General features: G+C 47.3%; 1 protein-coding gene across 1 annotated transcript in view; it reads left to right on the top strand.

Moving 5' to 3' along the window:
• Positions 1-6,557: 6,557 nt before the first annotated feature.
• Positions 6,558-16,404, top strand: part of LOC138665411 (oocyte zinc finger protein XlCOF7.1-like) — a 37,768-nt gene continuing 27,921 nt past the window's right edge. The window contains exon 1 of the mRNA XM_069752863.1: positions 6,558-6,789. The gene's annotated coding sequence lies outside the window, so the exon portion shown is untranslated. The remainder of the gene's footprint in view (positions 6,790-16,404) is intronic.

The raw sequence follows: 16,404 nt of genomic DNA, 5'->3' as shown, positions 1-16,404 counted from the left end.
AAATTAGAAACAAAGGCCCAAGAAATCAGTTACTAGCCAGCCTTCCAAACACAGTTGTGGCCTAAAGTATTGACACCCCTGAAATTCTGTCAGATAATACGCAGTTTCTTCCTCCTAAAAATGATTGCAATCACAAATTCTTTGGTATTATTATCTTCATTTAATTTGTCTTAAATGAAAAAAGACAAAAGAGAATGAAGCAAAAAGCAAAACATTGATCATTTCACACAAAACTCCAAAAATGGGCCAGAGAAAAGTATTGGCACCCTCAGCCTAATACTTGGTTGCACAACCTTTAGCCAAAATAACTGCGACCAACCGCTTCCGGTAACCATCAATGAGTTTCTTACAATGCTTTGCTGGAATTTTAGACCATTCTTCTTTGGCAAACTGCTCCAGGTCCCTGATATTTGAAGGGTGCCTTCTCCAAACTGCCATTTCTAGATCTCTCCACAGGTGTTCTATGGGATTCAGGTCTGGACTCATTGCTGGCCACCTTAGAAGTCTCCAGTGCTTTCTCTCAAACCATTTTCTAGTGCTTTTTGAAGTGTGTTTTGGGTCATTGTCCTGCTGGAAGACCCATGACCTATGAGGGAGACCCAGCTTTCTCACACTGGGCCCTACATTATGCTGCAAAATTTGTTGGTAGTCTTCAGACTTCATAATGCCATGCACACTGTCAAGCAGTCCAGTGCCAGAGGCAGCAAAGCAATCCCAAAACATCAGGAAACCTCCGCCATGTTTGACTGTAGGGACCGTGTTCTTTTCGTTGAATGCCTTTTTTCTCCTGTAAACTCTATGTTGATGCCTTTGCCCAAAAAGCTCTACTTTTGTCTCATCTGACCAGAGAACATTCTTCCAAAACGTTTTATGCTTTTTCAGGTAAGTTTTGGCAAACTCCAGCCTGGCTTTTTTATGTCTTGGGGTAAGAAGTGGGGTATTCCTAGGTCTCCTACCATACAGTCCCTTTTCATTCAGACGCCGACGGATAGTACGGGTTGACACTGTTGTACCCACGGACTGCAGGGCAGCTTGAACTTGTTTGGATGTTAGTCGAGGTTCTTTATTCAACATCCGCACAATCTTGCGTTGAAATCTCTTGTCAATTTTTCTTTTCCGTCCACATCTAGGGAGGTTAGCCACAGTGCCATGGGCTTTAAACTTCTTTATGACACTGCGCACGGTAGACACAGGAATATTCAGGTCTTTGGAGATGGACTTGTAGCCTAGAGATTGCTCATGCTTCCCCACAATTTGGTTTCTCAAGTCCTCAGACAGTTCTTTGGTCTTTCTTTTCTCCATGCTCAATGTGGTACACACAAGGACACAGGACAGAGGTTGAGTCAACTTTAATCCATGTCACATGTAAGTGTGATTTAGTTATTGCTAACACCTGTTAGGTGCCACAGGTAAGTTACAGGTTTTGTTAATTACACAAATTAGAGAAGCATGACATGATTTTTTGAACAGTGCCAATACTTTTGTCCACCCCCTTTTTATGTTTCGTGTGGCATTATATCCATTTTGGCTTTAGGACAATTTTGTGTTTTTTCATTTAAGACAAATTAAATGAAGATAATAATAACAAAGAATTTGAATAATTTTCAGGAAGAAACTGAGTATTATCTGGCAGAATTGCAGGGGTGTCAATACTTTTGGCCACAACTTCAGCTTCAGCTGATGCAGTCCAATTGACAGCACGTACATGCACCTTCTCAAATATAGCCAGAAGGGTGTTTTGGCTAAAAAATTGAACTTGAGACTTCCATTCTAAGTCTAGGCTCTGCAGCATTCCCTTTGAGGGTGAATATCTCTTCAGGACATCCTTGGATGAAATTCTGGATAAAGCCTCAGATTAAAAAAAAAGTGTTGGCCCAAAATTCAATACCTTTTTGTGCATCAAGAAGGAACACACAAGGGATGGTTCCAAGGCAAATGGACTTAAAGTGGTAGGGGTCCAGGGCCAAAGGGAAGACCTCTCAAGAGGACAGTTTATCTGGATTCCCTAAAAAGCAGGGAAGACCATGACGCAGAACCTAGGTAGGTGGAAGGCTAAAACTGTTTCTTCCTGCCTTGGAAAGGATTTCCCCAAGTCCACGTATATTAGACACTGTAGGAGAAGGGTTAAAACTAGAATTGTGTACTCTTCCCCCAGAAAGATTTGTGATCACAAAAGATCATCGTTATGTGGGCAAGTCAAAGAGCCCTAGAAAGGGAAGTAGTGTCTCTTATAGAGAAGGGGATGCTGATTTGCATGCCAGAAGAAAAGCGAAAGGTTCATACAGTGCCCTCTTTTCTAAGGAAAAAACAGACCAATCTTTCAGAACAATTCTAAATCTAAAAAGTATGAGTGGGTTTCTGGTGCCTAAACCTTTCAAAATGGAAACATCGAGTCTAGATTAAAACTCTTGTTTCCCTGATGTTTTATGGCCACTATATACCTCTGAGACCCCTATTATCATGTGCCTATTTATCAAAAACACCAAAAGTATCTCATAGCAGCATCCAGGGATGGTTAATAGTGATGAGCGAGTATGCTCATTACTCGAGTTTCTCCGGGCATGCTCGGGTGGTCTCGAGTATTTCGGCGTGCTCGGAGATTTAGTTTATGTCGACGCAGCTGCATATGATTTGCGGCTGCTAGGCAGCTTGAATACATGTGGGGATTGCCTGTTTGTTAAAGGGAACCTGTCACCTGAATTTGGCGGGACTGGTTTTGGGTCATATGGGCGGAGTTTTCAGGTGTTTGATTCACCCTTTCCTTACCCGCTGGCTGCATGCTGGCTGCAATATTGGATTGAAGTTCATTCTCTGTCCTCCATCGTACATGCCTGCACAAGGCAAGATTGCTTTGCGCAGGCGTGTACTATGGAGGACAGAGAATGAACTTCAATCCAATATTGCAGCCAGCGGGTAAGGAAAGGGTGAATCAAACACTTGAAAACTCCGCCCATATGACCCAAAACCAGTCCCGCCAAATTCAGGTGACAGAGTCCCTTTAAGCAATCACCACATGTATTCAGGCTGTCTAGCAGCAGCAAATCATGCAGATGCATTGACACAAACTAAGTCTCTGAGCACGCTCAAATACTCAGACACCACCTGAGCATGCTCGGAGAAACTCAAGTAATGGGCATACTCGCTCATCACTAATGGTTAATACATTACAATTTCAGGTCCTCCCCTTTTGGCCTATCTATGACTCCAAGGGCATTCACAAAGTCAGTGGCAGAGATGTCAGCTCACATAAGCTTGAAAAACATTTTATTAATTCCTTACCTAGACGACTTCCTAAGGGTATGTTCACACGTTCAGGATTTCCATCCTTTTTTTTTCAGGACAGTTTTTTTAAAAAACTGCAGCTCTTGGCAGAAAACGCAGGTCCTTTTTTTGGTCCTTTTTTTGTCCTTTTTTGATGCGTTTTTTGATGCGTTTTTTGATGCGTTTTTTTATGCAGTTTTCTATGCAGAGACTGTGTGTTTCCTAGGAAGCTTTTTAGGGCTAAAATGGCTGAAAATACCCTAACCCTAACCCTAACCCTACCCCTACCCCTACCCCTATTCTAACCTTAGTGAAAAAAAAAAAAAATTTCTTAATTTTTTTATTGTCCCTACCAATGGGGGTGACAAAGTGGGGGGGGGGTGTCATTTACTATTTTTTTATTTTGATCACTGAGATAGGTTATATCTCAGTGATCAAAATGCACTTTGGAGCGAATCTGCCGGCCGGCAGATTCGGCGGGCGCACTGCGCATGCGCCCGCCATTTTGCAAGATGGCGGCGCCCAGGGAGAAGACGGCCGGACGGACACCGGGACGCCGGGTAAGTATAAGGGGGGGAGATTAGGGCACGGGGGGGGCATCGGAGCACTGGGGGGGGGCATCGGAGCACGGGGGCGGGATCGGAGCACGGGGGGGCAGCCACACTCCGCCCACGCACTTCCGCCCGCTCCCCCGCACTTCCTGCTGCAGCGGTTCTGCACATCAAATCACAGTAAAACCCGCAGATATATTTTTGATCTGCGGGTTTTACTGCGATTTTGACCTCACAATGGAGGTCTATGGGTGCAGAACCGCTGCGGTTCAGGAAAAAGAAGTGACATGCTCCTTCTTTTTTGCCGCAGCTATTCTGCGCGGCTTTTTAAACGAAATTACGGACCATGTGCACAGCAGTGACTTTTCCATAGGGTTACATTGTTATGTACCCTGCATGGAAAACTGCTGCGGAACCGCAGCGGCAATACCGCTGCGGTTCCGCAGTAAAAAACGCACTGTGTGAACATGGCCTAATTGTAGGTAAACCAGAAGCAGATTGCAAAAAAAAAACAGTAAACCAAGTCAAGGAGATTCTGTGTTCCCTTTGGTGGCTAATAAATATAAAGAAATCAAAAATAAATCCAGAACAGAAGCAAACATTCCTGGGAATTTTGCTAAATTCCAAAAGCCAAACCTCTCTTCTTCCCTAGGAAAAAAATAAAGAGGGCAGGTTAGTGTCCAATTACATTTTTTTTTTAAAAATGGTGATCCTAAGAAGTGTTATGTCGATCCTGGGGACTCTAACCTCACGTATCCCTGCTGTGCTTTGGGCGCAAATCCACTTCAGGAAAATTGAGTGGAAATCCCGAAAGGAAATGCAAATGATTATTTCAACAGATATAAAAGAGGGGGGAGGGGAGTGCATGGGAGATCTGGAATCCCAAAGTAGTCGCAACAGATGCAAATCCTTTTGGCTGGGGGGCACACATAGATGGCAAAATCCTTGAAGTGGGATAGCCTTAAAGTCTGAAAGATCCATCTTCCAATAGGAAGGAGCGAACAGCCATCAGGCATGCCTTGCTAGAAATCCTACCAGATATAAGAGGATACCATGTGAAACTTCTGTTGGACAACAAGACAATGTTGGCATACGCGAACAAACAAGGAGGCACAAGGTCCAGAAATCTCATTACAGCAGTGAGCGTGATAATAACTGTAGCCGAAGGAAACTTAAGATTACTATCGGCAAGCTATCTAATAGGGGAAGAGAACTCAGAGGCAGATTACCTCAGTCGTCACCTAATAGACCAGGTACCCATAGAAGGTATTAAACACAGTGATTCTGCGCGGTTCAGTGAACATATGTGGACTCACTTGAGTTCAATTGTCTGCAGCGCTTTGGACACAGCAAACATGCCCAACCTAAGGAATTAGGGGGAACACAATAAGTAAAAAATGCTTGTTGTACATTGGCAAGCCATCATCATAAATATGGTATTTAAACTAAGCTGTGTGAGCCATTCACCGGCCAATATCCAAGTATAGCACCCAAGTGCTACTGAGTGCATGAATAAGTGGAGACCAGATTCAGAGGACAATTTAGAAAGGGGAAACGGGGAGAATATTTAAGTGAGGTGGTGGTAAGCCAGGCTAAAGGGATGTGTTTTTACAGCATGATTAAAATGTGAGGGTTAGGTATTAAATAGATTGTCTAGGGTAGTGTGTTCCAGAAAGCTAGCACAGCACGGGAGAAGTCTTGAAGGCGTAAGTAAGCGATTTGGATTAAGGATGCAAGTCTTAAATCAGTTGCAGAATGGAGAGGACTGGGTAGGGTGATAGAGTTGAGGGAGGAGATGGTTGGTGGTGGAGACCTTGGTGAGTGAGAGAAAAGTTTACATTGTACTCTGTAGCAGATGAGTAACCAGTGCAATGACTGGCACAGGGTGGAGGCATCAGTGTAGCAGCTAGGAAGGAAATACAACTCTGGCTGCTGCTTTCAAGATGGTTTGGGAAGAGGAGAGAGTAGTTGTCCAGATAAGAATGACTAAGTGCGACCCCTTCCTAAACCAATTGTTCGGCCCTGATAAAATAATAAAGCCTATGCTCACCTCCCGTGCTGGCGCTGTCATGAATAGGAAGCCGGGGAGACTGTGACACCAGCGCTGATTGAGCTCCGGCATTATGTGTCATTCCACCGCATCACAGCCCCGGGACAAGTGCCGACACCGCTGGCACAGAGGTGAGTATAGGCTGATTTGATCAGGACTAAACATTTACTTTAAGAAGGGGTTGTCCTGGTAGTGGACAACCCCTTTAAGGTGTGGGTGATGTCAGGAGGCAATGTGTATAATTAGGTGTTACCAGCATGAAGATGGTACTGGAAAGCAAATGCTGACTAATCTGGGCACTCTGATCCAAGACACAGCACCATTTATTACAAAGGGCTTTAATACATGGCCGAGGTATTTCACTCAGAGCAATACAATATACAGAGTGATAATAACCAAGGAACCACGATGACAACTCATAACTGTTATTTGTCACCAAAGGCCACCAGCTCTATGCGACATTACTGCCCACCTAAGACTGCAAGTTTTCACCTTACTCAGCTCCAGAAGCCGTAATTAGCTACTTCCGGCCTTGTGCGTTCCACAAGTGTGTAATTGGCTACTTCCGGCATTTGCGTTCCACAAGTGTGTAATTAGCTACTGCCTTTGCGTTTCACGTAAATATCCAGCGGAACTCACGCCTCTTTGCCGTTTGGTCAGAGCCGCAGCTCAGTGCTCGTGAATTACGTCACTCCTCCGAGTCCATCAACTGGTGACTGGTCAGAGATATGTTGTACAGCAGAGTATGTCCTCAGGAATGGAGGCGGCGGCGGCCATTTTCTTGTAGTCAAGCAAATGAACCGTGAGAAGTGGTTCTTTGCTGGATCAGAGGGCTGCTGATCTGACCCATGGGTGCAGGTGCCAGCTCTGCCCCTTCTCCCCCGGTACAGAGCAGATGTGTATATTCCTCCTTGCGTCACCTGACAGGTAGGATGTGGAGGTTCCCAGATGGGGATTTTCCTGCCCGCTCCCTGGCATTTGCCTACATCTTCTCTTATGGTATAATGCAGTGTATGAGGGTAGTGGGCATTGTAAATGGGAAGACAGTTCTCCCCTACAGAACCAGCATCTGTGGCTTACAGGGGTCCCCGCTGGTTCTCCCCTACAGAACCAGCATCTGTGGCTTACAGGGGTCCCCGCTGGTCTCTATAGAACCGGCATCTGTGGCTTACAGGGGTCCCCGCTGGTTCTCCTCTATAGAACCAGCATCTGTAGCTTACAGGGGTCCCCACTGGTTCTCCTCTATAGAACCAGCATCTGTAGCTTACAGGGGTCCCCGCTGGTTCTCCCCTACAGAACCAGCATCTGTGGCTTACAGGGGTCCCCGCTGGTTCTCCTCTATAGAACCAGCATCTGTAGCTTACAGGGGTCCCCGCTGGTTCTCCCCTACAGAACCAGCATCTGTGGCTTACAGGGGTCCCCGCTGGTTCTCCTCTATAGAACCAGCATCTGTAGCTTACAGGGGTCCCCGCTGGTTCTCCTCTATAGAACCAGCATCTGTAGCTTACAGGGGTCCCCGCTGGTTCTCCCCTACAGAACCAGCATCTGTGGCTTACAGGGGTCCCCGCTGGTTCTCCTCTATAGAACCAGCATCTGTAGCTTACAGGGGTCCCCGCTGGTTCTCCCCTACAGAACCAGCATCTGTAGCTTACAGGGGTCCCCGCTGGTTCTCCTCTATAGAACCAGCATCTGTAGCTTACAGGGGTCCCCGCTGGTTCTCCCCTACAGAACCAGCATCTGTGGCTTACAGGGGTCCCCGCTGGTTCTCCTCTATAGAACCAGCATCTGTAGCTTACAGGGGTCCCCGCTGGTTCTCCTCTATAGAACCAGCATCTGTAGCTTACAGGGGTCCCCGCTGGTTCTCCCCTACAGAACCAGCATCTGTAGCTTACAGGGGTCCCCGCTGGTTCTCCCCTACAGAACCAGCATCTGTAGCTTACAGGGGTCCCCGCTGGTTCTCCTCTATAGAACCAGCATCTGTAGCTTACAGGGGTCCCCGCTGGTTCTCCTCTATAGAACCAGCATCTGTAGCTTACAGGGGTCCCCGCTGGTTCTCCCCTACAGAACCAGCATCTGTGGCTTACAGGGGTCCCCGCTGGTTCTCCCCTACAGAACCAGCATCTGTAGCTTACAGGGGTCCCCGCTGGTTCTCCTCTATAGAACCAGCATCTGTAGCTTACAGGGGTCCCCGCTGGTTCTCCTCTATAGAACCAGCATCTGTAGCTTACAGGGGTCCCCGCTGGTTCTCCTCTACAGAACCAGCATCTGTAGCTTACAGGGGTCCCCGCTGGTTCTCCTCTATAGAACCAGCATCTGTAGCTTACAGGGGTCCCCGCTGGTTCTCCTCTATAGAACCAGCATCTGTAGCTTACAGGGGTCCCCGCTGGTTCTCCTCTATAGAACCAGCATCTGTAGCTTACAGGGGTCCCCGCTGGTTCTCCTCTATAGAACCAGCATCTGTAGCTTACAGGGGTCCCCGCTGGTTCTCCTCTATAGAACCAGCATCTGTAGCTTACAGGGGTCCCCGCTTGTTCTCCCCTACAGAACCAGCATCTGTAGCTTACAGGGGTCCCCGCTGGTTCTCCCCTACAGAACCAGCATCTGTAGCTTACAGGGGTCCCCGCTGGTTCTCCCCTACAGAACCAGCATCTGTAGCTTACAGGGCTCCCCGCTGGTTCTCCCCTACAGAACCAGCATCTGTAGCTTACAGGGGTCCCCGCTGGTTCTCCTCTATAGAACCAGCATCTGTAGCTTACAGGGGTCCCCGCTGGTTCTCCTCTATAGAACCAGCATCTGTAGCTTACAGGGGTCCCCGCTGGTTCTCCTCTATAGAACCAGCATCTGTAGCTTACAGGGGTCCCCGCTGGTTCTCCTCTATAGAACCAGCATCTGTAGCTTACAGGGGTCCCCGCTGGTTCTCCCCTATAGAACCAGCATCTGTAGCTTACAGGGGTCCCCGCTGGTTCTCCCCTACAGAACCAGCATCTGTAGCTTACAGGGGTCCCCGCTGGTTCTCCCCTACAGAACCAGCATCTGTAGCTTACAGGGGTCCCCGCTGGTTCTCCTCTATAGAACCAGCATCTGTAGCTTACAGGGGTCCCCGCTGGTTCTCCTCTATAGAACCAGCATCTGTAGCTTACAGGGGTCCCCGCTGGTTCTCTCCTACAGAACCAGCATCTGTAGCTTACAGGGGTCCCCGCTGGTTGTCTGTTCCTGTTGGGGCTTGGGTCCATGTTCCCCCACATAATGGGATTCGGACGTATGCGCCAACGGGGCCATGGACTGATGGTCTACGTGTCGTGTGATGTGCATCATTTTCGCTGTATGCGGTACCGGAGACAGACCCATAGACACAGTCTACTACGTCTGGTCGCTTGCCTCCTGAAGGCATATACGCTACCAATGATGCACGTCAGAGCGCACGGTCACACTGTCCGCACCATTATGGTTTGTGAATCCTTTGTGAAGGCATCCTTTGGCTTTTGGATGGGTCTTGTGTAATTTCTTAGCATTTCTAGTGATTGTTCGTCGTGGTGTGTGTACATAACACTATTTCTCTCCATTGTATGACTTGTATCCTGCATTTTTCACCAGTATATCTGCATGCTGCGTCACTAATTTCTAGTTGCTGAGCTAATGGGGCGGCCATATCATAGGTGCAACCTGTGCAGCTGCACATGGGCCCATTACTTAAGGGGGCCAATTTCCACCTCCAAAGTCAGAGTAACTTGCATTATGATCAGCTATTGGACTGTAAAGGACCCATATAGCGTTCTTGCATAGGGGCCCTTTTCGGTCCGCGTGCGGAAGTGACTAGCTGCTGTGATGTCTCCCGTTAATAGTCCATAAAGGTGTGCGAAATTCCGGCTCCCCTGTGTCTATAGTACAGAAGCAGGAGCAACATAGAGGACAAGATACAAAAGTGCTGAGCAGTGTAGCTGTGAATCCAGCTTTGGGAATATGGATCTAGCTCCTGTTTTTTTTTTTTTTGTTTTTTGTGTTGCTTGTAAATGATGTCTATGATCTCTTTATTGTCAGAAAACTAACATACTGTATTCAATTTTGCTCATACATTGGCCTTACTAGTAGTGATGAGCGAGCGTGCTCGCCACTACTTGGTACTTGCCCAAGCATCTCCCTGCTCGAGATGCTCGGAGCTCGGCGAGTATTTCTGGGGTTGCTCGGCGGGAGCTCGGGTCTCCGTCCTGCATGTTTGGCACTCTTTAGAGAGCCAATGAGCATGCAGGGATTGTCCGCCATGCGCTGTAATGCCGCAGCCATGTTGGTTGTGGCATTACAGTGATTGGCTGGCCGCACAGCATCATCAGGTCTACAGTCATGGCCAAAAATTTTGAGAATGACACCAAAATTATATTTTTACATGATCTGCTGCCCTCTGGTTTTTATTAGTGTTTGTCTGATGTTTATATCACATACAGAAATATAATTGCAATCATATTATGAGTACCAATAGGTTATATTGACAGTTAGAATGAGTTAATGCAGCAAGTCAATATTTGCAGTGTTGACCCTTCTTCTTCAAGACCTCTGTAATTCTCCCTGGCATGCTCTCAATCAACTTCTGGACCAAATCCTGACTGATAGCAGTCCATACTTGCATAATCAATGCTTGCATTTTGCCAGAATTTGTTGGTTTTTGTTTGTCCACCCGTCTCTTGATGATTGACCACAAGTTCTCAATGGGATTAAGATATGGGGAGTTTCCAGGCCATGGACCCAAAATCTCTCTGTTTTGTTGCATGAGCCATTTAGTTATCACCTTTGCTTTATGGCAAGGTGCTCCATCATGCTGGAAAAGGCATTGTTGGGCGCCAAACTGCTCTTGGACGGTTTGGAGAAGTTGCTCTTGGAGGACATTCTGGTACCATCCTTTATTCATGGCTGTGTTTTTAGGCAAGACTGTGAGTGAGCCGATTCCCTTGGCTGAGAAGCAACCCCACACATGAATGGTTTCAGGATGCTTTACAGTTGGCATGAGACAAGACTGGTGGGAGCGCTCACCTCTTCTTCTCCGAATAAGCTGTTTTCCAGATGTCCCAAACAATCGAAAAGGGGATTCATCAGAGAAAATGACTTTGCCCCAGTCCTCAGCAGTCCACTCCCTGTACCTTTTGCAGAATATCAGTCTGTCCCTGATGTTTTTTCTGGAGAGAAGTGGCTTCTTTGCTGCCCTCCTTGAAACCAGGCCTTGCTCAAAGAGTCTCCGCCTCACAGTGCGTGCAGAAGCACTCACACCAGCCTGCTGCCATTCCTGAGCAAGCTCGGCACTGCTGGTAGTCCGATCCCGCAGCTGAAACAGTTTTAAGATACGGTCCTGGCGCTTGCTGGTCTTTCTTGGGTGCCCTGGAGCCTTTTTGACAACAATGGAAGCTCTCTCCTTGAAGTTCTTGATGATGCGATAGATTGTTGACTGAGGTGCAATCTTTGTAGCTGCGATACTCTTCCCTGTTAGGCCATTTTTGTGCAGTGCAATGATGGCTGCACGTGTTTCTTTAGAGATAACCATGGTTAACTGAAGAGAAACAATGATACCAAGCACCAGCCTCCTTTTAAAGTGTCCAGTGATGTCATTCTTAGGCTACGTTCACATTAGCGTTGCGCGCCGGTGCGTCGGCGACGCAACGGCGACACGACGCACAAAAAACGCGCGCAAAAACGCTGCGTTTTGCGACGCGTGCGTCGTTTTTTGACGAAAATCGGACGCACGAAAAATGCAACTTGTTGCATTTTCTTGCGTCCGACGCTAGCGTCGGAAACGACGCACGTGTCAAAACGCAACCAAAAAAACGCACGCGTCCCCTATGTTAAACATAGGGGCGCGTCGCCGCTGCGTCGCCGACGCAACAGCGACGCACATTAGCGGAACGCTAATGTGAACGTAGCCTTACTTAATCATGACTGATTGATCGCCAGCCCTGTCCTCATCAACACCCACACCTGTGTTAATGGATCAATCACTAAAACGATGTGAGCTGCTCCTTTTAAGGCAGGACTGCAATGATGTTGAAATGTGTTTTGGGGGTTAAAGTTCATATTCTGGGCAAATATTGACTTTGCAAGTACAGTAATTGCTGTTAAGCTGATCACTCTGACATTCAAGAGTATATGCAAATTGCCATTAGAAAAAATGAAGCAGTAGACTTTGGAAAAATTAATAGTTGTCTCATTCTCAAAATGTTTGTCCATGACTGTATATCAGTCCTGGCGCTGCCCTGCTCACCATATTCTGCTCTGGATTCAGGCAGTGTTGGGAGAGCTGCTGCTGAGCTAGGGAGAGATTTGCTTGTTTCTTAGTGTAGGTATACCACAATATACTATACACATATCCATCTCAACTAACAGTCCTGAGGACTAATCCAGCTGCATAGATATCAGTGCTAGGCAGGCATGCAGTGTATGTGGCAGACTGCAGTGCATATAGCAAGAGGGTCCATTTCAGTTCTGTCTGCTGCTGCGCTCAAAATTCTGCCATTTCTGGCCTCCATTTATATTTTGTTGCAGTGTGTTAGCGAAGTTATTATAATTACAATTTGCCAAAGAGGCAACTAAACCCTAACTAAAGGTTAAGGTGAAACTTAACTTTTAATTCTACTATTAAAGAATAAAGCTAAAATTTGCTAAGCTAGTGGGTGTCAATTATTAGGATATCATTAAATGCACTATCTCACTAGGTCTAGGAGTTGGTTTTAGAAGCTAGCCTGTGGAGTGTGTATAAACTCCCAATGAGAGTAGTGGTAGCGGCCGCACCGTGCTCTGCGGAATAAAATAAATTTAATAGGTAGAATATTGGAGATCCAGAGGATGAGAGAGTGCATTTAATAATATCCTAATAGTTGACACCCACTAGCTTAGTGGGAACTGGATGTGATGGTGCATGCCCAGGCAGTGGGCAAGCTGAAATTGTGCCACAACAAGCACCCACATCTTCTCGCCCAATCTTCTTGTCCCAATTACTAGGAGACCTCAGCACACCACTATTAAACCCAGAGCACTGTCAAAGGGTTGTTGGTTGGATAGCGGATATTGCTTCCAGTCACTTTGCCACCACCACCCTTTCTTCCACACGGTCAAGTCTCAGTAGCCGTGAGTCCTCGCCCTGATCCTCCTTCATCCCACCATGCCAAATGCCCGGAGACAACTGATCTCACACTTGCACTCCCGGCCGATCCGCTTGAAGCAGGGCAAGAGGAGATAGCATGTAGCAATGCCCAAATATTTGAGCAGCCACGGTCACACGAAGGTGACGGTGGGAAAGTGTCACAAGAAGTGGACGATGATGAGACACAATTGACAGAAAGTCAGGAGGAGGACCTGGGTGTGGAAGTGGAAGACGAGGTGGTGGATGATATAGTAACTGACCTAACCTGGCAGGAGGACAGCAGCACACAGGGGGAGGGAGGCGTAGCACCCCAACAGGCAGGAAGAAGCAGTGTGGTGACCACAGACAGAAGGCGGGCAACCGTTCCCCGTAACTCCAACACGACGGAAGTTGCCAGTACAACTGTTAGGTCTTCCCGAGTCTGGTTGTTTTTAAAAGACTCTGCCGATTACCCCAAAAAGGCCATTTGCACTACCTGCTAGGCCAGCATCAGCAGGGGTAGCAAAATTACCAGCCTGACCACCACCAGCATGATCAAGCACATGGCAGCAAAGCACCCAACTTTGTGGGCCGTGCCTCAAGGTCCAGGAACAGTGTCTGTGGGTAACACCACCGCTTCTTCCGCTGTTGTATGTGCAAGCCAATCCCCTGTCCATGGTACATTCAAAGATGCCTCCTGCCCTGTACCTGTCGTTGTGCACACTCAACTAGCACCATCAGCAAGCATGACCTTGTCCCTGCGCACCATTTAGTTGTCCATACCCCAGTCCTTGGAACGCAAGAGAAAATACGCAGCCAACGCCCCACTGGCCACACTACTAAATTCCCAAGTTTTGTGACTGCTTGCACTCAAAATATTACCTTTTACGGTCGTGGAGACGGAAGATTTCAGCAAGTCATGGAGACGGAAGATTTCAGCAACCTGATGGCAGCTGCCGTCACTTGGTACTCGGTCCCCAGCTGTTACTATTTCTCCCGGTGTGCCATCCCCACATTACAAAAGAACGTGTCCCACAACTTTAGCCGTGCCCTCAACAATGCAGTTACTGGGAGAGTCCACCTAACCACGGACACGTGGACAAGTGCTTGTGGGCAGGGACGGTATATCTTGCTGACGGCACACTGGTTTAACATAGTGGAAGCTGGGACCCAGTCGGACCTTGGGATGGAACACGTCCTCCCGATGCAGAGGATTGCGGGCACTAGGTGAATCAGGGTTGCCCCCACAGTCTACAGCTCCTGCATCTCATCCTCCTTCTTTTCAGCCTCTATCTCTGAAATGACCACATCAGTCACAAGCTGGAAGCACTGCCTCAGCCAAGCGGCACCAGGCTGTGCTAAAGCTACTATGCTTAGGTGACAAATTGCACAATGCTGAAGAGTTGTGGACAGCTCTGAAAGAGCAGGCAGATCTGTTGCTGACACCGCTGAACCTACAGCCAGGCATGGTCGTGTGTGACAATGACCTGAACCTGGTGGCGGCTGTAAGACGAGGCAAGCTCACACACGTACCATGCCTGGCCCATGTGCTTAACCTTGTGGTTCTGCGGTTTCTCAAAACCTACCCGGAGCTGCCAGATCTGCTTGTCAAAGTACGCCACCTGTGTGCCCATTTTAGGAAGTCAGCTACAGCTTCCGCTGCCCTTGCCGTGCTTCAGCAGCATTTGCAGCTTCCTGCTCACGGACTGGTGTGTGATGTCTCTGTGCTTTTGAACTCTACACTGCAGATGTTGGGAAGGATTTGTGAGCAGAAGAGGGCAGTTGTTGACTGCCAGCATCAACAAGGCCGTCGGTATTCAGTTCAGACTCCACACATAAGACCTCAGGAGTGGACATGGATGTCAGACATGTGTACCATCCTTCAAAACTTTGAGGTCTCCACCAAGATGGTGAGCGGCGATGATGCCATAATTAGCATCACCATCCCACTTCTGTATTCTGAAACGCTCTCTGCTCACAATCAAAGAGGATGCATGATGAGATGGAGCAAGGAACCATACAGGGTGATTACACACAGCCCAGCATCATCTCATCCAAATGTGGATTGGGTGACAAAAAGGAAGAGGAGGAGGAGGAGAGCATGGTCAGTCGTCCTCTTGATGAGGCAAGCAGTGTAGCAAAGAAAATGTTGAGCACAGCCTATAAGTAGAGGTACCTCTAAAGTAGGTTCCCAAACCCTCAGTTCTAGACGGACTACCACATTTTTTGTTCTTGATTTCTTTTAGTATTTCTTAAAGCCAAAAAGTTGCCATTAGAAATGACTTTAGTTTTGTGCCATGTTTGTGATCTGCTTTTTTTCTACAAAATTAAACAACTGAATAAACATTCTCCAAGGCCGGTGATTCCATAATTTTTGCCAGGGGTTGTAACCTTATTGACCGTTCCAACGTCCTCTGTGATTCCTCTGTGCCTTATAATTATTGGGTATCCAAGCTGGACATGTGGCATGAACTGGCTCTCTGCGCCTTGGAGGTCCTGGCCTGCCCTGCTGCTAGCGTTTTGTCAGAACGGATATTTAGTGCATCTGTTGGAATTATAACTGATAGGCACATCCGCTTGTCAACTGAAAATGCTGACAGGCTGACTCTTGTAAAAATGAACAAGGGCTGGATTGGGCCAGACTTCTCTACACCACCAAATGACAGCGGAACATAACTTCCAGTACAGTATCTTTTTTTGTGAGGTCTATTCCCATGCATCCCTTCACACCCACACATGGGTATACACTTCCTGATTTTGGCTATTTGCTGTTGTCCTCCTTCTCCTCATTCTCCACCACCATATCACCAGGACTACCGTGGTCCATGATGCAACACCCACATCATTTTTTTTAAGTGTATTTATGATGCCTATAAAATTTAGTATACAATATGTTCATGTATACCCCCAAGGGTAAATGTTTGTCAGCTCATACACTTAGTGCTTAGGTATTACAAATATAGGAGACCCTCTCCTTTATAATGGGATTTTTTTTTATAAGGCCCTCCTCCACGTCTCTTCCAAGGGGCATTGCAGTGCCTCCACATTTTTGGCAGCCCTTGCATTCACTTCATAAGCAAATGCTATGGAAGACCCACTTCCTAATAATGGGAACATTGTTTTCCAGGAGGCCCTCCTGTACATCTTTTCAAAGGGGTATTGGGGTGCATCCAAATTTTCGGCAGCCCTGCCATTCACTGCATATGCAATAACAGTATAGGAGACCCACTGTTTAATAATGGGAACAACAAATGCTAGCTGGCTGATGGATCCCTAAGAATAGTAAAGGCTGCCTGATGGCCCTATAAAAATAGGCTTTGTGACTTTGAGTCCCTCCTTCATAAATGAAACAGGATGTGTCAGATGATGGGTCACACACCACATGGCCAGATAAGGTGGTAAAATGTTAAAATTACTTTTCCCACTGAATTCATTTGTCTTGG

This window comes from Ranitomeya imitator, chromosome 2, assembly GCF_032444005.1.
Source record: "Ranitomeya imitator isolate aRanImi1 chromosome 2, aRanImi1.pri, whole genome shotgun sequence".
In the NCBI taxonomy this organism is placed as follows: domain Eukaryota; kingdom Metazoa; phylum Chordata; class Amphibia; order Anura; family Dendrobatidae; genus Ranitomeya; species Ranitomeya imitator.
Note: the sequence above shows the minus strand (reverse complement) of the source record. Positions and strands in the feature narration are given on the sequence as shown.